Consider the following 23,750-nt stretch of genomic DNA (forward strand, 5'->3'; position numbering starts at 1 on the left):
AATAAAAATCTGAAAACTAGTGCTCCAAAATAGAGGATTACTAATTAAATTATGTTATATCCGTACGACAGAGCTGTACACAGCCATCAAAATGATGTAGAATAGTGGCAGAGTGTTATAGACTATTGCTGTAGAATAGATATTGTAGAAATATGTTAATAGTTAGTTAAGTGAAAACAAGCTATAAAACGCTATTAATAGCATTCTTCCATAAAGAAAGAGAAGGAAGAGAAGGAAGGAAAGAAGGGAGGAAGGAAGGAAGGGAGGGAGGGAGGGAGAGGGAAGAGGGGGAAGAAAAAAACCAATATTAATAGTAGTTTACTCTGGACAGTAGAAATTTGGGTGTTTGTTTTTAATTTGCTTTTCTTTTTATAATTATCTGTTTCTTACAATGTATTGTAATTATGTATTCAATTATGCATAAGTATGGTAATTTTGAGCTAGTTTTAAAGAAATAAATTGTCCAAATATCCCAATCAGTGAAAACATCATGGAGAAAAAGAATAACAGGCCAGGCAATGCTGTTCACACCTGTAATCCCAACACTTTGGAAAGCCGAGGTGGGAGGATCACTTGAGCTCAGGAGTTCAAGACCAGCCTAGGCAACACAGTGAGACCTCATCTCTACAAAAAAATGTAAAAATTAGCCAGGCGGGGTGGTGTGTGCCTGTAGTCCCAGCTATTCCTTAGGAGGCTGAGGCAAGAGGATTGCTTGAGTCAGGGAGCTGGAGGCCACAGTGAGCCATGTTCACACCACTGCACTCCAGCCTGGGTAACAAAGTAAGACTCTGTCTCAAAAAAAAAAAAAAAAGAATAACAGAAGGGGAGGAAGGATGAGAACCTGAGTACCTGTAAAATATAGACTACTCCCTGACAAATGTCTAGAGAAAATTTTTAAACATGTTTTGTGAAAATTGGACATTAGTTAATAATAATTACATAATAATATAATTTTTTGCATGTGGGGTTTTCCAGTGAAAACCAGAAAATCTAGTATATAAATTCTAAAAGAGCTGTAACATTATTATAATAATATTGATAACAAATATTTTACTGTTCATAAAGTGATTTCAAACTAACTTCACTGCCTTTATTAAGTGACTGCTATGTTGATCAAAAACGCTAGACACCATGTAAATAGATTTCTGCAAAGCATGTGGAGTTTCTCATAATATTCATTGCAGAAGATGGTGAAAGTAAAGCTAAGTGGATTATAAATTTGCTGAACAATTGAAACACTCAGGAGATTCAAACACTTACGTATTTAACAACTGCTCACATAGAGTTTCCTACATGCCAGACACTGTTTCAGAAATATTAGAGGATTCAGAAATATTAAATTACTTCATTCTCACAACAGTCATAGGAGAGAGGAGATGACAAAACCCTATTATAACTTCCTTTCTACAGAGGGCAGGTTAGGTAACTTGACAAAGGTCAGAGGGCTAGCAAAGGGCACAGCCAGGATTAAAGCCCAGGCAGCCTGTTTTCAGAGATGGTGCCCCTAACCACCACACTATCATGAACAACATCTTCACAGTACATAGGCCGTGATTATGCACTTAATGAGTTTTACAAGGCAAATTTTAAATCTTAAATTCACAGAAAATATAACATGTTATATAAATACAGAATGAGAGAGACAGATTTATATTTAAAAAGTTTGGATGTATTTCAGGTCCAAAATAATAATAATATAGTAGCTAAGAAAACTAATTAATAAATTTCCAGACTTCATTAATAGGGAAGAAGTAAAGGAGAGGAAAGGAAGAAAAAAGAACTAGGTTTATTGATTGCCTGCTGTGTATCAGATCAAATTCATACATAATATTTATTTTTCCTTAAAATTCTTGGAAGTAGGTAATTGTGGTAGATTAAATGCATTATCGGCTTCAATGGCCTCCCTTTGTTCACATCCATTACAACGTGATTTTTTAACTACTCCACCCCCATTAAGAGATGAAATCTTCAACTTTTCAATCTAGGCTAGATTTGCTGTGGCCAAAACAAATGCAACCAAAGTGATGTTGTGCCACTTCTCAGCCTGAGTCTCACAAAGCTGCCTATGCTTCCACCCTTCCTTCCTTGGAACCCTGCTAATCTCCATAGACACAAGCCCAGAGTAGCCTGTGAGGAGATGAGAAACCACTTAAGTCATGACAGCTGAAGTCATCCTAGACCAGACCAGCCCCCACCAACCTACTGACTTTAGATACATAAGTCCAGGTTGGGCACAGTGGTGCACACCTGTAATCCCAGCACTTTGGGAGTCTGAGGGGGACAGATCGCTGGAGCCCAGGAATTTGAGACCAGCCTGGCCAACATGGTGAAACCCCATCTCTACAAAAAATTACAAAAACTTAATTGGGTGTGGTGGTGCATGCTACCCATCCAGGAGGATCTCCTGAACCCAAGAGGTTGAGGCTGCAGTGAGCCGTGATCACACCACTGCACTCCAGCCTGGGCAACAGAGTGAGATGCTGTCTCAAAAAAAAAAAAAAAAAAAAAAAGAAGAGTCCAGCCAAGATCAACCAACTCTCCCATAGTCTCTTGGGAAATAATATACAGATGTCTTTTTAAATCATTACATTTTAGGGTGCTTTGTTACACAGCAATCGCCATATGATTCAGTATAATTTTTTCTCTTATAAATGTAGAAATTGAGGTTCAGAGAAGTGTTTTACCCAAAATCACCCAGTTTGTAAGTGGCAGAAGTCAGCCCCAGTCTGTTTTATTTCAATGCACATAACATTCAGATGTTAGAATAATCATCTCATGAGTTCTATACTAGACTGGCCATATATGAAGTGCTATATTTAATTCTATACAACCTAAGATGAATCCAGAAGAAAATACAAAGAATTTTATGATGTCTACAGACTAAAACAAAAAAAAACAAACAACAAGAGAAAGGTTTGCTGGCTGAGTATGGAAGCTCATGCCTGTAATCCCAGCACTTTGGGAGGCCAACATGGGAGGACTGCTTGGGGCCAGGAGTTTGAGACACACCAAGGCAAAGTAGTGAGACTCCATCTCTACAATAAATAAAAAAAATCAGCCAAGCACGGTGGTGCACAACTGTAGTCCCAGCTACTCTGGAAGCTGAGGTAGGAGGATTGCCTGAGCCCAGGAAGTGGAGGCTGCTGTGAGCTATGATTATGCCACTGTACTTCAGCATGGGTGATACAGCAAGACCCTGTCTCAAAAATAATAATAATAATAAATTTAAAAAAAGAAATAAAAAGAAAGGTCTGCTTAGGTTGGAGAAGATAAAGCTCATGGAGGACATAAATAGAGGGGCAGATTTTTTTCTGTTTCTCCTGTCTCATCTACTCCGATCCCTTCAAGCAACAGCTCCCTACTACTCATGAAGAGACACATCTAACCCCTCATGCCGATTACTGGGTTTAGATGTTAATCTCAGTCTTCCTGGTATTCATCACATAAGGGTCTACTCAACCCTTATAGACTCACTTTGAGCTTCTAGACAGCCTCTCTCAAGTCCATCTCTGCATCTAACCACAACTGTATTCAGTGTGACGTTTTCTCAAATTCCTTTCCAGGCAACACTGTTCCAAGCTAGACTTGGCCTCCGAAATTGGCCTCTTCCACCACAAAAAGAAGCCTCCATATCACAAACACACTCTTTCCTGGTCTTGCTCCAGAGATCAATGGCTAAAACTAACAGGATTTCATCAGATTTTAGCTTAATAAAAGGGAGATGTACCTACCAATGACATTTGTCAAGTAAAAGCACTAGCCCTTCATGACAATAAAGACCCAAACGCAGGAAGCATAGTATGTTGCATAAGGGAATCCTCCTCATGTGATAACTTGGATAACATAAGGTACTGAAACAAACAAAACCCCCCAAAATTTAGTAGCTTAAAACAATATGATATTTTGTCTCACTTCTATATCAATCCAGTGAGAGTATTTCTAGTTGCCTGAAGGCTTTCCTGAATGTGGTGACCCAAGGACCCAGTTCCTTCTGTCTTGTGGCTCCACTATCCTTTGAAATATGGAGCATTTTATTTTTTATTTAGTCTACCTAGGAGGCAAGAGAAGACAAACTAGAAAAGGTACCCATTTTTTTAACCACCTCAACCAACAAGTTATGCATGTCAGATTCCATTAGTGAGACCTAGTCATACGTCCCTATCTTGATGTAAGGTGAATTGGGAAATGCAGTCCTTGGCTGGAAAGCCACGGCCCAGTAACTATTCCTCACTACAGAAGGGGAGTATAAATATTTGGTGGGTAGACAACCATCTCTACTGCCATTGGTAATAAAATAAATGGGCTCTAAGTTCTGTTTTAACTCCAATGTTCACGTTTCAACTTTCACCAAGCTTCAGTTAAAAAAAAATCCACTTAAAAGTATCAATTTAACTGCAAACTCTTCACATTTCTAGTTGAAGATATTAATCAGAAGCTCTTATACTAGACCGTAAGGACTTTGAGGACAAGAATTGACTCCTTCAAGCTTTGTATGCCCAGAGCTTCCCACATACAGTAGCTGCCCATGGAACATTTGCTGAGTAAATAAACTGGGCGTTAGGTTATCCTATCCCAGGTTCTTTTCTTTTTTTAAGTTGGTATGCTTTTTATTTTTATATTTATTTACTTATTTTTTAACTTTTGTTTAAAGGCAAGATCATTGAGACTTTTTAAATTTTTTATTATTATTATTATTGAGACAGCGTCTCGCTCTGTGGCCCAGGCTGGAGTGCAGTAGTGCGATCTCGGCTCACTGCAACCTCTGCCACCCAGGTTCAACCAATTCTCCTGTCTCAGCCTCCCAAGTAGCTGGGATTACAGGCACACGCCACCACACCTGGTTAATTTTTATATTTTTAGTAGAGACGCAGGTTCACAATGTTGGCCAGGCTGGCCTCAAACTCCTGGCCTCAAGTGATCCACCCGCCTCAGCCTCCCAAAGTGCTGGGATTACAAGTGTGAGCCCCTGTGCCCTATTTGTTAACTTCTAAGTTCAGGGGTACATGTGCAAGTTTGTTATACAGGTACATGTGCAGGTTTGTTATACAGGTAAACTTGTATCATTAGAGTTTGTTGTACAGATTATTTCATCGCTCCAGGTATCAAGCCTAGTGCCCATTAGTTATTTTTCCTTATCATCTCCCTCCTCCCACCCTCCACACTTTGATAGGCCCCAGTGTGTTTTGTTCCCCTTTATGTGTCCATGTGTTCTCACTATTTAGCTCCCACTTATAAAAATGAGAATATGCAGTATTTGGTTTTCTGTTCCTGCATTAGTTTGCTGAGGATAATGGCCTCCAGCTCCATCCACATTCCTGCAAAAGATATGATCTCGTTCCTTTTTACGGCTGCATAGTATTCCATGGTGTATATGTAGCACATTTTCTTTATCCTGTCCCCACCATTGATGGGCATTTAGGTTGATTCCATGTCTTTGCCATTGTGAATGGTGCTGCAATGAACATACATATGCATGTGTGTTCATAATAGAACAATTTATATTCCATTGGGTATATACTCCGTAATGGAATTGCAGGGGTGAATGGTATTTCTGTTTTTAGCTCTTTCAGGAATTGCCACACCGTCTTCCACAATAGTTGAATTGATTTATACTCCCAACAACAGTGTATAAGTGTTCCTTTTTTTCCACAACCTCACCAGCATCTGTTATGTTTTGACATTTTAATAATAGCCATTCTGACTAGTGTGAGATGGTATCTCATTGTGCTTTTGATTTGCATTTCTCTAATGATCAGTGATGTTGAACTTTTTCCCATATGAGTGTTGGCCAAATGTATGTCTTCTTTCGTAAAACGTCTGTTCATGTCCTTTGCATACTTTTTAATGGTTGGTTTTTCTCTTGTAAATTTAAGTTCCTTATAGATGCTGGATATTAGACCTTTGTTAGATGCAGAGTTTGCAAAACTTTTCTCCCATTCTGTAGGATGTTTGTTCACTCTATCCAGGGTTCTTTATACAAAATGAACTTGAACCCATACTTGAATTCAATGCTGGGGATGTTGTTTCTCAAGATAAATTTCTTCTATGCCTGTCTGCTCCTGCAATGCTAAGCTACTCAATGGTTCTGTGAGAATGCAATATTTTGGTACTTCATTCATTTCCAGGTACAGTCTCCTTTGCCTGGGTTGCCCTACCCCACATTCACCTGGAAAAAGGCTTTCTCCTCCCTGAAGAGTTGGCTCAAGAACCACCACCTCCCCTCCACACCATTTACCCAATTCTCCCAGCAGACTTAAGCACCCCTTCCCCTGTGCTTCCACTATGACTATTACTATTCTTATCTTAATTTACAGGAATTACACATTTATTTTCTGCCTGTCCATTAGATAAGGGTAGGAACCATGACTTTTCATATTTATATTGGAAAAATCTTGGTCACTGTGTGACATATCAAAAAGGCTCAATTAATGTTTGTTAAACAAATTATCATTGTTTTAATCTATTCTATACCTACATAAAAACCATACAAATGTCTTGAAGAATGATATGCCTCCCTCTTTCATACTCTTTGCCCCACACATATAGTGGTCTGATGTATTTTAACAAATCAGAGATGTTGAAAGCAGAAAATCTTCAGTACCTTATTTAAGGTGGTAAGCTTCTAATACCATTCATACTATAATACCCATGACTTTAAGCACAATGATACATTATCTGTTGCATTATGTTATAGCTTCATACTTCATTGGAAACTTAACTGGATATTAACCAGTATTTTGTCTATGTGATAATCATTTTGGACATATTTTTAGTACTTTGTATTTGTGCTACACAATTTATAAAGTTCAAAGACCCACTGCCTTTGAACTAAAATATTTAACTTTTCAGATATTATCAAAGGAGATGAGAAAAATGAAATTAAAATTAAAAGAACACCTATGGGGGTACTTGGTTGGTGGTAGCACTTTACATACTTAACTCACAAAATCTTACATCAACCTAATGAGAGATAAACATTATTAACACCATTTAGATAAACCTAAGGCTTAGAAAGAATAAAACATTGTTAGAGCCAAGATTCAAATTCAGATGCATCAAGCTATGTACTAGTGGTCCCACAAGATGTCCACATCCCAGTCCCTGAAGCTTGTAAATGTTACCTTATATGGCAAAAGTGATTTTGCAGATATGATTAAGGATCCTGAGACGGAAAGATTATACTGGATTGCCTCGGAGGACCCTAAATGTAATCACAGGGACCTAAGAGGGAGGCAGAGGGAATTTGATTACAGCAGAGGAGAAAGCAGTGTGAGCATGAAAGCAGAGATTGGAGTAATGCAGCCAGCAGCCAAGGACTGCTGGTGGGCTCCAGAAGTGGCCAAGGTAAGGAACAGATTCTCCCAGGTAGCTTCCAGAAAGATCCAGCCTTGCTGACACCTTCCTTGATTTTAGCCTTTTATGATTCATTTGGCCTTCTGAACAGTAAGAAAATAAATTTGTGTTGTTTTAATTGTGGGATTTGTTGCACCAGCAACAGGAAACTAACATACAGTCTCCAAACTTAGGGAGATCTTTGATTAAATCAGTTTAGTGCAACAAACAAGGCAGAGTAATTAAACACCTCTGCTAACAGGAAAAGAAAACAGCTGGAGCCACGTCAGACCACATAAGGAAGTTCCAAATGTGAATATCCTCCAAGAACACTTGAGCCATCATCGTGACTATTCCAAAGTAATATCTGGAAAGCTTTAGGCAAGTGCTCTAGCAGATCTTCTCAGCTGGGAGGAAGGAACAGCGTGAGGGCCAGTCCCTCAGGTAGCCAAGTCATAAACCTTGCAGAACTAAACTAAAACTTTGAACTGAGCCCACAAGCCTGAGGTGGCCAACACAAACCTCAGTGGAACTAGTTGTACTTCCAGTAGCAAAACACTTTTAAACAAGGGCCATATTCCATTTGCAACTTTTGGGATAAAGCTTTGTCTATGTCCTACAGTAGCCCGAGACTGGAATTTACCAGGGAATGAAAACTCAGAAAAAAAGTTTGCAAACTCTGTGCCTAGCCCAGATGGAAAAACAAGCTACTGGCTTTAATGCAGTACAAACTCCAGACCTTGTGCCAGCAATAGCCTCCTCCAGGACTGCATTTGGCATAAGAATGGGAATTATAGTGGTGTGAATTACACATATTTTCCAATGCAAAATAAGGACTACCACAAATTGAAAGAAAGTTTGTATATGTCTTCTGTTGTTCATTAAGACAATTCTCACAGGCTCTCGTGTCTGCTGTCCAGGGCTACCCTCTCGGGGGAAGTGACTCAAGCAGGAAACAAGCGCCAAGGCCAAGAGAAAACAGAATCTTCTGAATGAAATTAGCTTTTGTTTGCCTGCCACCTTTTGACCTTGATGGATATTTCTACATAAAAAAATGTGAAGTCTTAGCCTTCTGAAATATTTGGAAAGGTAAAGCTCAGAGGTATAAGCAATAAGATTGTCTCTGTAGTTAGTAAGTTTCCCTGGTAGTGGTGGACTCTGATCTGATTAAAGGAAAAATGAAAACATAACAAGGAAGCTGATGGAAATCTACAGGGATTTTTAACAGTAAAGTGCTAAAGTAATGAAATATCTCACTGAAATCCTTCATGATATAGCTAATCTCAAAATGTAAAAATCCATTTATTTCTTCACTAATCTCTCTGAATTACTAACACTGTGGGTGTAACAATTGTCAGAAGTCCCATGAAAAGTACTTTAAATGCCTCAAAACAACCTTGACTATGACTTTTATATCAGATCAACTATAGGTTAGAAACTATCTCCTTCACACTAATTAAAATCAAATCAATAGGTAGTAATTGAGCATCAATTATTCACAAAATGGTGTGGGAACTACAACAATCAAAGTCAGTGCCCTCATGGGGCTTATCATCCACTAAAGAGAAAAGCAATACACATGCAAAACATTAAATAACACAGTTTCAAATGTGGGTTAAAAAATAGAAACCCATCACAAAGCAGTATGTGGTCAGTCAACATATGATTCCATAGGAAGGGGCCGGTGTCGGAGTTTAAGAGAGAAGGAGGTTAGAGCAGCAAGGCTAGATGGAACCTAGAGAATTCAGTTGTTTCTATTTTATCTCAATGTAGCTAAAGGCAGTAGGTAACTGGTGTGATGGGAAGTGTCAGACATCAGTTCCACAACTTGCCAGGCATCAGACCTTGACAGTTACTTAAACACTCTAAGCCTGATTATCTTACTCTACAAAATATAGATCAAGCCTACTGCCAAGGTTGCACTGAGGTTAAAGTGAGAAATGTATATAAAGGTCTCAGCAGATTGTAGATGCTCAATAAATATTAATTGTTTTTCTTTCTGTGGTTATTAAGTCTTCAGTACAATTTTTTTACTGAGAGTGTTGTGATATTTTGTTATTTTCCACAAATCCAAACATGTATTTTATCTCATAGGTCTCTTGAAGCATTATTTGTCTGTAAATACTAATTACTTCCTGGTGAATTTTAGGTTCCAGGAAACATGGAGAGTCCTGTTTAAATTTGTCTATGCACCTTAAGCTGAGAGTAAAGTCACTAAGGTGCTATCTAGTTTAAGAGACCTAAAGTTTTTCCTGACTTCTAGACACTTAAAAAATCTCTTTCATACTTCAGGCTTTTAAAAATGCAATGCTTCTCTCATAGGTACTGGTCTTGCCACATGTTTGCTCTGACACATTAAATTACCTTTGCAGCATTAACCCAGTCAGATAGAACTGAGTGCTGATGAGACAATGGCCCCCTCTCAGGCCTCCTGTCAGTTCATGAGCTTTGCTCATTTCCATTGTCACAGAGCATATGGAGAAAGCTAACCATCTGTCTTAGAATTTCTTGCCCATAATTATAAGAAAGACTGGGCAGGAAAGTATGGATACAATTAACACAGATCTATCACCAATACCAGGCATTTGTGTGGGGACTCCCTCCTGCTGATAGCTGGGTAGAGGCTCAGGGCTGAAAACCAGTGAGGAAGAAAAAGGAAATCGCTTCGGTAAGCCAAAGTTTAAATAAAAATGAAAAATCCGTCATTGATTATGTGTTCTGCCAAATGCAGTCTTTTCCACCATAACCAAGCCAGGCGACAGAGCTGGCCCTCCGCTCTTCACTCTTCCCCCACCCTACTCTCAAGCTGACTTCTCCCTTTCAGTTCCAGGCTTGCCTGTGCTCTTCTCTTTAATGTGGATTTCGCCTAATAGGAAGAACCCATCTTTCTCATTTCAAAATATCAACATTCATTTCATGCAGCCTCACACCTATGCCTCAATTCTGCTACCCTTTGTCTACACATTCCACAGTTTCTGTCAATGCCATATGGAAAGGGAATAAGGCATGTGAACCCACCAAGGCAATGAAGATTAGATGGTAGAGTACTTGACTCCCCTCAGCCGGAAGATGGCTAATGGGGTTGCCTGGATAGTATTGTGGTGCTCCTATGACTGCCCAACCAAGTGTAGGATTCCAGCTTGATCATCATGTACACCATGCAGCAAGTGACTCTCCCCTCAGAAACATTTTTTGAAACTCCTGCCATTGCCATGGGACAGAAAGAAGCCATGTATTTCCTCCATTCTATGATGCATAATTTTCATTTCTGAAATAGGAGTGTGGCTTATAACTGACACCCAAAGAAACTTGCCAAGAATGTCTTTTTTAATAAAATATGGCTATGAATATAGTGCTTTGTTATACAATTAATGGTATCTTCGCATGGAGGAAATATGATCCTTCCACCGAAGAGATTGGAGTTTCAGTAGAGAACAGGCATGGACTTAAGTTTAGAAGCAAGAAGCCCACAGATTCATGCCACAGAGCTCTACACTTAAAAATGGCTAAAATAATAAATTTTATGTTATATATATATTAAAAATTAAGCCACAGAATCCGTAACTACCCCCTAGATGAACAGTTCAACATTGTGCAAGTGAGCCAGCATCATGCAGGGCTTATTGGAAAAAAAAGCAAAGCCTGCCATAGGAACCAACTGGTTCTCTGCCTTCAAGCTCATTCTTTGAGGAAGAGCATAGGCATTGGCTGAGGCATCTCTACAATTAGTTACCCAGGGTCTAAAACAAGACATGGGTTTCCTACTCAGGTGGACAGACTGGAGAGTCACAGGAGATGATGGTGAACACTCTTCCCTTAGTCCTACCAGTCAAGAGTTTTCGCCAGTTCACTTAGTGCAAAAGACCTAGAAACAATATTGGAACCCACCATGGATTCTTCGTAGTGCTCTAGTGTTTTGTGAATGGCTCCATGGAGTAACAGATAACTCCCTCTAGAGAGCCAGGCCCCCTCATTTACTGAGTCTTACTGTTGTTTCCAACAGGTGGTATGGATCCTAGCAGTTCAGCATTCCACTGTTGGTGCCGCTTGGTCAGAAGGGGTCCAAAAAGGTGGCTAATCCATCTACCCCTCATTTGGCATGTGGTACCATATGAAATGTTCAAGACTGGACATTGCTCAGCAAATCTGGCGTTCGGTGGGGCCAATGACCAGGTCAGCCATTGTAATGTTGTTGAATACATGCACAGTCTCTAGCCCTGACTCCTACCTTGTTCACAGAACACTGAGCAAGCACTGGGGTGGCCACAGAGGAGGCTGAGTGACATCTACAGGACAGCTCAGCATGTCTACGTTTCCCGAGTCTCCTCTGCAGCAGAAGCTCTTTGGTCTTCACTCATGAGGAACATGCCCTGGGGCCCACTCAAAGAGCATCACCCACTTGACTTCCGAAACCTCCTCGCCATCAACCTTCAAGTCTTCTCTCCTTTCAGGCAAAATGGACCCCAAGGTGTACTTCTCAAAGTGCTGGGGGGATTTTCCTTCGCATCTAAACTCCAGGGTACCTCAGCAGCCCAAGTCCAACTGCTATCAGCAGAGCCATCTGTAACCCTGTACCTAAATGAAGCAAACTCCATGAAGCCACAGGTGTGGGTGCTACAGGCATAATGGCAAAAACAATAGAAGCAACTGAAATGTCCAGAAATGGAGGTTGGTTAAATAAAGTATGCTATATAGAAATAATAGGCATCCACTTTAAATGATGCTATGAATACTCGATGAGATAAGCTATTTGTTACTACATGGTTAAATGGAAACACACATGTCAAAAACCAGTAATTATCTCTGAAGATGTAAAATTATGAAATATTACTTTTCTTCCTTCTCTTTATTTGCACATTTTGTGTACTATGAACGTTTATTCATCTTGTAACATGTCATTAAAATAAACCCTTTTGGTAGACGAAACACTGCTACCAATCTTCCTAACAACAAGCATGTTTTGAGTATCACTGTAGGGTAGTGCTGAGGTCAGTGAAATGATTTAAATGCTTTTGCTTGCTACAGGGAGTATATTAAACAGGGGGAAAAGTCATTTTCTGCAGAAAATTGCTTGGAGTTATTTTTTAAGAGATCCAAGACATCCAACGGGACTTTCTACATTTCTGGACAACAAATTCAGTTCTTAAGAAAATGCTTAATTCTAGTTAACACATAAATTTTTGGCAAGATACAGCTGATGTGTATCTTTAGATCTATATCCTTTCCACAGTCCACATATGGTATATTTAGATATCTATATATATATATTTTATTAAGATTTAGAAAATACATTTACTCATTTGGGTGCTACATGTTTGCTTTTATAACATACTATTGGCCATAACAATGACTTACTTGTTTCAAAGTTCCATTCTAACATTGTTTCTCTAGAGCAAATACAATCTACTCTGTACTGATTTATTTGATGATGGTGTCCAAGATTAGCTACATAGGAAATTATCTAAATAAATATATGGAATGGACTCTCCTTAGCTAGAATCCCCCTAAAGATAGACTTGGCTTTGCACTCCTACGTAAAGAGTGCAAATTCTCTTATTTATGCAATTCTCTTATTATTTATATCCAAGTCAGGCAGCCTCTCCAACAAGTTGACTGCCAATAGATAGACCCACATAATGTATTAACAGAGTTCATCTTTGTCATTTGGGCCAGAGACTATAAGAAATATGGTACGGATTCCAAAAAGATTTTCTTCAAAGTGTCATGTTTGTGTTTATTCACATTCTTAATTAGCCTTCACAGATATACATTCAGTTTCTTTTAGGAAAGTTTTGAGGTTATTTTAAAAGAACTGCAACATCATAAAGAATGCCATATAATTTAGTCAAGGTATTTCTTTTCCCCCACTTTGTCAGTGGCTATTTCTCTCTCATCCATGAGGCCACACACTGAGAAAAATATGCATTTTTCACACCCTGGTGTGTGACCACTCCCCATACATTGGAGCCATATATTGGCAGATGATTACTCCATCACCCCACCTAGAAAGAAAACAAATGACTACGATTCAAAGAAAATGAAGAGTTTTAAGTGAAATGGTATAAAAATAATTACCTAGATTATTTCTTTCCTATAATTTGTAACATTCTATTTGACCCAGAACGGAGCGTGATGCATATTTCTTCCTTTTGAGGAAGCTATCTCTATTGCCACTCATTCGTACACAATCATCCTGATTCTTCTCCATCTCAGCATCCTCTGTTTCATTCCCATGCAGAACTCTCGTTGATTATAGACTGACCTATTGGAAACATTGGGAGGGTCCTCTTCCTCACCATATGTGTCCCAGTGGTCTGAAATTATATCCTTAGTTATAATTTGTTTTAGGATCTTAAAGGCTTTTTTTGTTTTCAGTCTCCAACAATCTCATGAAAAGTCAAGAGTAAATCCAAGAAGCTGCTAGCACCCTGAAAGTGTGGAGACAGCCTGCCAGGCTAGGGGAAGGAAGGCAGAGAGGGCAGTGACAGAAATCTTACTGGAGGACAAATGTAATCTGACTTCAGATACAAAAGCATTTCTACAGGCTACTCAGCACTTTATTTACTGCTGTTGAACTCTCCTTTACATTCACGTTTAAGCCAAAACAATGACAAACAAAAATACCAAAGTTATAAACACACTAGAGTCAGTAGTAAGAAAAAAAGAGGGATATTTTCCTTCTAGAGGCCCAAAAAAGGGACAAGGTAAAAGAAAAAAGGTTGGGGAGCTTAAGTACTTTAGTGGGGGCGGGGCAGAAATGTGTTATTTTACTGAACTATGTATGGCTGGCCAGTGTGCTTTGCTTTGTTTGTTCTCTACACTTCCTTCCCCAATTGCACCACATCCCTTACACTAAAAACCCCAATAGCACCTTCCCCAATTGTACAACATCCCTTACACTAAAAGCAAAAACTTCTGATCAAAATGTTGTAGAGCCTGAAAGGTCAAAAGAAGGATCTCAAAGACTCCACCACCAAGCAATGAAGCAATCACTGTAGCCTTGTGCCCCCAGCCCAGAGCCTCACATCCAGAGAAGTAAGTATTAACACCTCCAAGGAAGAACCAAAACTCCACCCTTCTTTCTGTAAGCCCCATGAGAAGCTCATCGAGGCTGGTCCTGGGCAAAGCTGGAAGGGAGAGAACCTAAAGATCTGGCCCATCTGTCCTTCACTGCCGCTTCCCTGCAGTCCTTTTCCAGAAACCACACCCCACATTCTCAGCCTATCAACAGCATCCTGGTGACCGGGTACATTCTCATTTTATCATGAGATTGCTGAAAACTAAAGAAGGCATCAAGACCCGCATGTGAATTTCTACTGATATAATTTCAAACCTGTGGAGGAAAATATTTAAGACAGAAAACGCTTTCTCGAGAGGGTGCCTTCAAAGTTCCCAGAGCTCTTGTCCCTCAGCTGACTCTCACAAACCTGAGACCAAGTGACCCAGCAGCTGCGGGCTCCTCCATTGACTCAGGCTTCATCAGAGAGCACCATGAGTGCCATATCTCCTGCTTCAGACCACCCGAAGACCATTCTGCCTGTGTTATTCATCTGCTAGGGCTGCCATAACAGAATACCACAATCCTAGCACGTAAAATATGGAAGAGGTCCTCCAAAATGGAGAAACCTATTGGGGATAGGCCTTCTGGAGTTTGATCAAGGAAGATGGACACAAACAGAAAAGAAAAACAGTCCAGAGGAAGCTGAAGGGTCTCCTACATTGCACCAGATGCTGCACATGGGGAGAACCATTCCACTGGATGCATTCGGGACTGTAAACAGCAGACTGTGAGGGCGGCAGGCAGGGATCACCCAGGCTTGACAACTCAACAGAGTGAGTAATCTGCTGTTCTCCCAGACCCAGCAAGAGCATCTGGCATTACTTTAGGGCTGTTTCTCATTTAAAGCAGCCAAGCCACTCTTTTTTATTTTTGTTTACTTTCAGTAATAATAACAATAATAGCAGTAACAAAAATTGTACCACATATTGAACACTTGTTGTATAGCAAGCATTGGTTTAATTGCTGTGTATACTTTGTCCCATTTAATTCTCACATTATCTCTATTTTATATAGGAAGAAATTGAAGCAGAGAGAAGTTAGATTAGTTATCCAAGGTCACACAGCTAGTAAGAATAAGAGCCAGTATTTAAACCAGCAACTCTGACTACAGAGTGCTTAGCTACTTCTCTTCATCATTCTACCCTCAGGAGGCAATATGGTTTCACTAGAGCAATGTAGTGAGAAAAACATAAGCTTTAGCCTCACAGACTAGTGTTCAAATCCTAGCCCTATGACCAAGGGCAAGTTCACCTCTCTACACTTGGTTGCCTCGTATTTGAAGTGAGGATAATTTATTAAAAGTGCAATCAAAGTAACTCATAAATAGTATCTATCATTATTACTATTATTATTTTTCTCTCCTAGCTCTGTTTTATGATTAAATTTGTGACAATATAGACCAATAACATTTCAGTGAAATATAAAATAAAGTAGGCTGGGCATGGTAGCTCATCCCTGTAATCCCAACACTTTGACAGGCTGAGGCATGACGACCAAAACTTCAAGACCAGCCCGGTCAATGTAGATGGACCCGATCTCTACATAAAATAAAATAAATTACAAAATCTCTACAAAAATAAAAAAATTAGCTGGACATAGTGGTGCGTGCTTGTGGTCCCAGCTATCTGGGAGGCTGAGGCAGGAGAACTCCTTGAGCCCAGGAGGTTGAGGGTGCAGTGAGCCATGATCGCACCAGTGCACTCCAGCCTGGGCAACAGAGCGAGACTCTGTCTCAAAAAATAAAAAATAAAAATCATAAAATAAAATAAAATAATAGCTTTCATTGCAAGTTTACATTAATTAGTATTAATTTAAAGCTGTCCTTTTAGCTCATTCTTCAGCAAAAGTGAAATGCAGATGGACCCTTCTTTTTCACCTCCTTTTTAAAATCACAACTGATTGTTTATTAACATTGCATTTTCATTATCCCTACAGCATCTCGATCCCTCAGGAAGGTAATGAATAATTTAAAATTCATGTTTAATTTATTATATATGCTTATGGCAACTATTTTCATGGGCTGATCCTTGTTAAAGTTCTCAGGGGCCTTGAGGCACAGGTGGCTCCATTAAAAATGTATTTCTGTTTTCTGGAGGGATTCTGTTTTAAAGTGCTGGAATGAGCATGTTTATAGTTAATTGACAGTAGATTAGATGCTACCCTGTTCACTATACCCAAAAAAAAATTGCCTTTTTGTCTGCCCCAAAATGAATTATGTGTCAATACTTTTTGTTTCCTTCTTTAGGGATTGTAATTGACACATATAACATAAGACAACATGACTGCTTCATTGATTTTTTGGGAAATGGTTAAAAGGAGAGTTACAGAGGAAAATTGAGAGCAGGGGAGAGGAAGAGAGAGGACTGCATGCTTCTGAGTAGAACCTTAGGAAGTTAGCATAGCTGGAGACAGCAAAGAGGCCAGGAGCTTTCTTGGCATTGTCCAGAAGCTCTGAATGGAATAATGAAGATGGAGAGCACTTTGGTCTGGTCGTGACCTCCACTCTGGGGCCAAGATGCATCCTCAGTCAGGTATCAGCCACTTGCCTGCAACAGAACTGAAGCCGGAACACAGCATATTTTTCTGCTGAACCTAGTTCCATACTCTACCAAATGGTTTATGTTTCATTATCACCTAGCTTAAGTTTGCAGTCTCCTCATACCTAAACTGGGCCCCCTTATAAGCTTTCTATTTATTGAGTAAATAGTTATTTGTTTTGTAGAGATGTGAAAACCCTGACTACAAAAAAAGATGTCAGTTCCAATTAACATGGTGTGTGAGGCATTGGTTTTATGTGGATTAGTGTATATTAATTTTTTTAAAGAATATACCTATGGTTAAAAGTCTTCCTTACTTGATGTTTTTGTGCCATCAAAACTATGAGAGGTGTAAACAGCCTTGGAAAAGGCTTTTTCCCCAGGTAAGGGACTTAGAGAAGCTCTACACTACTGCAATAGAGTTTTCACTTTACTTGCCAGACAGGTGGACCAGACTTAGGGTTGGCTCTAGAATTTTCTATCAAAATAATTGTGATTATTCCCCAAAACATATCAAATTACTTCTATTAAGTTAATATGAACAATGGCCCAGGATTGAGAATAAAAACTTAAGTGATCTATTCGTGAATATTCTCTGGGGTGAAAAATCATGTATATTTTTACTGAGACCTTATTTAATGCAGAGTATTAAAAGCAGCTCTTGAGAGCAACAATGTTGATTTCATTTATCATTATATCTCTAATACCTGGCATAGGGCATATAACACAGTGGGAGATTTCAAAATATTTGTTAAATAGGGAAAAGGTGCATGCTTAAAACTAAGCACATTCCAGCATCCTAATTCATCTTATATAATATATTCAATTAGATAATAAATGTATTTTTTCTTTAACACATCAACACTGCAACTTGCTGTGAGGTTGGTCTTCTCTCAGTAGAGAGTAGCAATTAGCTTTGGAACAGACTTTTTTGTATACAGATCATAAGAACACTAAGGGAACAATAAGAACATAAGGGGACATAGTCCTTAATCTTTTCAAATTCCTTGATGTAGAATTCCATTAGCCATTTTAAGAATAAGACCCAGGAATTCCAGCAGCAGTAACCCATTTTACAGATGAAAAAGGAAAATCCAAAGGTAATAATCACAGGTGACACTAACTGAGCACTTACTTATATGTTCAATGCTTACAAATCCCTAAGTGTACAATCTATGCTCACAGCCATTCCTGTGAAGTAGGTATAATTTTAGTCCCATGTTACATTGCAGAAAACCAAAGCTTAAAGAGCTTATGTGACTTGCCAAATGTTACCTGGCTTCCTAGTGGTGAAGACAGGATTTGAACCAAGGTCTGTCTGGCTTCAGAGTTCAGGCACGTAACCACTGTCCTTTCCTGCCTCTGTGCTCCTCTGTCTTCTGAAAGTCCATAAAGGCATTGATAAAATCCATTCCTGGATATGGTATACTTTAATGAAACAGGGTCTTCCAAGATGTCAAAGCAAAAATTGTTTTAAAAATAAAAACAGGCGGGGTTCAGTGGCTCACACCTGTAATCCCAGCACTTTGGGAAGCCGAGGCAGGCAGATCACCTGAGATCAGGAGTTTGAGACCAGGCTGGCAACATAGTGAGACCCTGTCTCTACTAAAAATACAAAAAATTAGCTAGGCATGGTGGTGCATGCCTGTAATCTCAGCTACATGGGAGGCTGAGGCAGGAGAATCACTTGAACCCAGGAGGCAAAAGTTGCAGTTAGCCGAGATTGCACCACTGCACTCCAGCCTGGGCAACAGAGTGAGACACCGTCTCAATAAATAATATACAATACAATACAATACAATACAATACAATACAATACAATACAATACAATACAATACAGAAGATGAATTAAAAGGAACTCTGAGGCCGTGATCTGGGATCCTGCAATGAGGTTTGCTAACCTTTATTTCAAACTCCTGGTCCCAAGTTTACAGTGTTTGGGCCTCTTGGGCTGCATACCCAGTTTCGTTTCAAGCTGCTCATCAGCAAGCCTCCTCTATTTAAATCAGGCTGGAGTCTAAAATTCCTACTACAACTTTCTTGTATTCCTATCTCTATTCCCTTCCAGAAGCTGTTCTCCCCATTGGAAATGCCCTACGTTAAGATAAATCTGGCCACAAATTCTTTAAACTCTTCCCATCAAAAGGCAGAATCTATTTCCCCACTCCCTGGGATCTGGGCTGATTTTGTGACTTATTTTGAGCAATAGGATGTGGCAGAAGCAACATCGTATGACTACCAAGGTTTGGCTTCCAGAGGCCCTGTAGCTTCCACTTTCACCTTCTTTGAATAATGCTGTCTGTGAACAAGTCCTTTGTTAAGGATGAGAGGCACCACATGGAGAAAGAGGCCCAGCTATCCAGCCATTATAGGACTCTCTCCCCAGGTCCCAGGCGGACAGTGAGGCCATCTATTATGGGCCAACCCATCAATAACTGCAAACAGATACAGAGTAGAAATGAGCCGTCCTAGCTGTGCTCTGCCCAAATTGCCAAGCCAAAGAATGGTAACGAATAAATGGCTGTGGTTTTAAGTCTTTATGCTTTGGGGTGGTTTATAAAGCAGCAGTAGGTCACTCACATGTCTTTTTATTCCTTCTTTTCTAATATGTCCACTTCCTACTTGCAAATTGAGCTCCAAAGTCACTTCTCCAAGAAATGTTCCTGGATGGAATCTTCCCCGACAAAGCCAGCCTCACTCAGGGCTAAGTAGATGGCCCTGTCTAATTTAGTGATTCTAAGGGCACGGAGACCCCACTGTCTCCCTAAATACCTTCCCCATCCACTAGCTGATGCCTGGGATTTCATCATTACAGTTTAATGGCTAAATAAAAGCATAATGCCTATTAAATTTTAAGATTCCCTGGAAGGCATAGCAAGTTTGTGCTTTTGATTTTGCTCTTATTATAAAAGCATACAGGAATAAAAAGTAACACTAACATAAGGTTACTTTCCCAAAGAGAAAAAAATTTTTAATAATGTGGACCAACTCAAATATAAGCCTTTAGGAAGATAGATGAAATAGTTATGTATCTAATTTCAATGTTTAATTTATTAATTTAATTAAGTATACATATTTAAAGTCACATTGTATAAAATAATTCAATTTAGAAATATTCTTCCACTTTTCCATTCCATGAAGTTGTCTGATTTAAAGTTGCCATCTGTGTGTCTAGTGACAAGTGTCTTCCATTTCATGAGACATGTTTTTAGGCATCTGATAGTTTTCCAGACATAATCTTCTCTTCCATCTAATTTGTTTTTTTTTAAACCATGATGCTGCCATTGCAATTTTTATCCCAAGCCACAAGTACCATTTACAAAACACTAAAACAATTTTTTGTTCTATTCATCCTACAAATGTATATTCATGGTTGTCACAATGTAATCACTTATAGCATTGCTTGGTGAAGGGACCTTCAGAAAGCTGGTTTACAATGACATCTAGAACTTGCAAATTAATTTGGAGGCCTTTTCCCAAATAAAGGATTCATTAAATTTATGTTAATGCTTTCCGATCCTTTATTTTTATTTTTAATTTTTTTCCTTTTCTTCCTCCTCCCTCCATGGTCCTTTTTCATTAAGCAAACAACCATAATTATCCAAAAGTTTATGATTTGTTAGGATCAATTCAAGCTAATGTGTCCTCCCCACCCACCTAGCACTTTGTGTTTCAAAAAAAGTCAGCGACCATAGCGCAAAGGACTTTGGAAGAACTCGAATGCAACTCCTTTTCTGAGAGATACTGTTTAGGGGGGAAACCAAATTTTCTTATCTGTTATATATGAATACATGTTCATTCTAGAAACTTTCAACAATACAGAAAATTAAGGAGGTGAAAATAAAAATCATTCAGAACGCTCCCAATTAGAAATCATGATTTCAACAGTTTGGTTCATTTCCTTCCAGACCTTCTTTCTATGCATTATTACATATTACGTTAAACTCAATCAGCTGTTTCTACTTATTACTATAACATATGCATTTCCTTTATTAGAAATTCTTTGTATAAAGATATCCCGTGGTTCACTCAAACTCCATCCTATTGTGGTAGATTTAGGTTATCTGGGGAAACTGCAATATCTCAAGGCACGCACCACCACACCTGTCTAAGTTTTTTTAGTAGAGATGGGGTTTCACCATGTTGGCCAGGCTTGCACCTTAGCATTCATGGTTTTAGATTCTTTTTTCCCTGTTTTACTTTACTGAGCGTCTACCCAAGTAAAAATATACCAAATATGAATAAAGGGAAGTCCCTGTCTCAAAACAGACGGAACTATCAATAATTAATTGTGTCGGGCATGGTGGTTCACGCCTGTAATCCCAGCACGTTGGGAGGCTGAGGCAGGTGGATTACCTGGAGTAAGGAGTTCAGGACCAGTCTGGCCAACACGGTGAAACCCCGTCTCTACTAAAAAAAAATACAAAAAATTAGCCGGGCATGGTGGTGGGCGCCTGTAATCCCAGCTACTTGGGAGACTGAGACAGGAAAATTGCTTGAACCCAGGAGGCGGAGGTTGCAGTGAGCTGGGATTGTGCCATTGCACTCCAGCCTGGGCAACAAGAGTGAAACTCCATCTCAAATAAATAAATAAATAAATAAATGCATGAAATATGATGAGAACTTGAAAAAAGGTATGGTCACATGCCACACAACGTTTTGGTCAACAATGGACTACATATACATCAGTGGTCCCATAAAACTGTCATCTTTTCTATGCTTAGACACACAAATACCACCAGAGAGTGTCCTTACCATAGAGTGTAAGGACACTCTATGATGTTCTCACAACAACAAAATTGCCTAACGATGCATCTCTCAGAACATATCCCTGTCATTATATGATACATGTATATCAAAAGCTGTATACACTAAAAGCTCTGGCAACAAAGAGAGAGAAGGTTAACAGCTCAAGGGAGTGGTCCGAGGAAGTTTCATGGACTCAACATTTGAGGATTTGGGGACTTCTTGTTTGTGTGTTAATTGCTTCTTTTTAAAATATTAAGACCTAATTTTGAAAATATTTGCAAGAAGAAACTTTTAAGAATCTTTCCCCATCTAAATTCCCAGAACAGAGTACCTCTGCTCTGTGGAAACCATCCAGGCCACACCTTGGTTGTGCAACAACTGAAGGCTTCCTGAATTAGAGACTTTTCTCTGAAAGCAGGTTTGGATCGGAGGGAAAGCGTACAGGGACACTGGGGCCTCAAGGGTGGATCAGGAAAGACACCAGGACAAGTGCCAGCATGACAGGCCAGAACAATCCTGACTTCTTCCTTGTCTGGCTGGGACGAGCCCTGCCACTCCCATGCTCCTCAATGCCTTGCTTTGCATTTCTGTGTCCCGCATGCAGCACAGTGACACCCACTGACTGTGCTCTCTGGTTCTTAACGTATGCATGTCTCGTGTTCTTCTAGTAAGTTCCTGGAGTTTAGCGGAGACAGAAACAACATAACTGTGTTAAGCCCATGGGGCTGGGTTCCATGCCAACTCCACTACTGACCATGGGCTCTCTGTGACACTGGGTTAACCCCAGCTCCCTCTGTGTTCTCATTTCTGCCCAAGCAACCTTGTATTCTCCTCTCTTTGTCTGTAGACATAGCCACAGGCAAGTGACGAATATGTCCCTCTGACCACACTAACCCTAGAGATTCTTCACCTCAGATCTGTTTCTTGCTTTTATACGGCATTTTGAACTTGACATTTGCTCATGCTCCCTTAAAAAAACAACTTTAAGATGGTCAATTTAATTGTGAACAAATATCTAAAGAACTGATCATGAAATAATTCCCCCTCCAATTAGCTTCAAGGACCCTATGGCATTTTATCAAACGCAAATATCCCTATAGCAACTATTTTTAGACATCAGACTGGCAGAACTGATAGACTTAGTGTGGGAAGGTAAAAGTAAAAGAAGATTGAAAACAATTGGTGCAATTTAGAAGAGAGATTTCCTTTCTCTGCTTAGGGCACAGCCTTCTGACTGCGCGGCATCCAAGACTTTTAACTTCCTCCTGCAGCATCAAGAAAGCTTCGTGTCTATCTCCACATGCCTCTCAGAAATAACCCAAGCTTAGCTGTTCATCAAAAATTCCACTGGTTCTTGTTTTGGAAGTGGCCTGGGAGGTGATACACACAAGGTATCAAGACAACACATACATGGCTGGTTCTAAAACAGAGAAACACCTCTGGGAAGAATCTCCCCTCTCCCCAGCCCGCCCCTCAAAAAATATTTAGAATAGAGGATAAAATTTCTCATAAAATTTCTCTCCCACAACCTCTGGGGGAAACAGCAGTGGTCAGCCAGATTTTAAATTTTGGTTTGAAGCCCTCTTATATCCACATGAAAATGCTTGCCCCAACCCTACTCCCCTCACAAAAAAGAATTGAATCTACTTGAACATCATTTGCTGACATTTCCAATCTCCTAATTCAGAGAGACCTGTTCAGAATAGATACTACCTACTATATTAGAGGATTTATAGAACATAATGCTACCTCTGCAGGAAAAAATATCTAAATATCACACAATTCAGATCATTCAGCCATTTCTCACCTTCTCTCATCATATAATAAAGAAAAGCATGAAGTTAGCATTTTATTCTTACCAGTGATCACTAACATTTATTGAGCACTTACTATATTACAGATTATACTTAGTCCTTTCCAGTTTTAGCTCATTTAATCGCAGTAACCCTACTGAGTACTATTATTATCCCCACTTTATAGATGGGGAAGCTAAAGCTTAGATATATAGCCAGTAAGTCATAGAGCCAAGTTTTGCTACACAGTCAAGGTCAGAGAACTAGAAAGTGGCAGA

At 39.5% G+C, this 23,750-nt stretch overlaps 1 non-coding gene across 1 annotated transcript; it reads right to left on the bottom strand.

Annotated features, from left to right (window-relative positions):
- Positions 1-962: 962 nt before the first annotated feature.
- On the bottom strand, positions 963-1,024 carry LOC116458143 (U7 small nuclear RNA). The gene has a single exon (XR_004245214.1). It is a non-coding gene; the product is annotated as a U7 small nuclear RNA (small nuclear RNA).
- Between the last annotated feature and the right edge of the window lie 22,726 nt (positions 1,025-23,750).

This window comes from Hylobates moloch, unplaced genomic scaffold, assembly GCF_009828535.3.
Source record: "Hylobates moloch isolate HMO894 unplaced genomic scaffold, HMol_V3 SCAFFOLD_18, whole genome shotgun sequence".
Lineage (NCBI taxonomy): Eukaryota > Metazoa > Chordata > Mammalia > Primates > Hylobatidae > Hylobates > Hylobates moloch.